At 55.2% G+C, this 259-nt stretch overlaps 1 protein-coding gene across 1 annotated transcript in view; it reads right to left on the reverse strand.

Moving 5' to 3' along the window:
• Positions 1-259, reverse strand: part of COL4A2 (collagen type IV alpha 2 chain) — a 178,889-nt gene that overhangs the window by 3,296 nt on the left and 175,334 nt on the right. The gene's annotated exons all lie outside the window — the stretch shown is intronic.

Raw genomic sequence — 259 nt, forward strand, 5'->3', positions numbered from 1 at the left:
CCTGGCCAGACTCAGGAGGCCCAACATCAGGGGCCTGCCTCAGCAGCCACCTGGAGGGGCTTAGCATCGCACTGGGGGACCAAGCCAATTCCCATTTCTTGGGAAACAAACTACTCTGGCATTTTTAGCCCTGCCCTTCTAGAATTTCTCATTCACACCTCTGGACCAAGTGGGTCAGCAGGGAGTGGTGTCTGTGGAATAGCATCCTGGATGAGGCCCATGTTAGCGGGTGTGTGTGTGTGTGTGTGTGTGTGTGTGT

The sequence above is a fragment of the Pteropus alecto genome, unplaced genomic scaffold, assembly GCF_000325575.1.
Source record: "Pteropus alecto unplaced genomic scaffold, ASM32557v1 scaffold13, whole genome shotgun sequence".
NCBI lineage: Eukaryota > Metazoa > Chordata > Mammalia > Chiroptera > Pteropodidae > Pteropus > Pteropus alecto.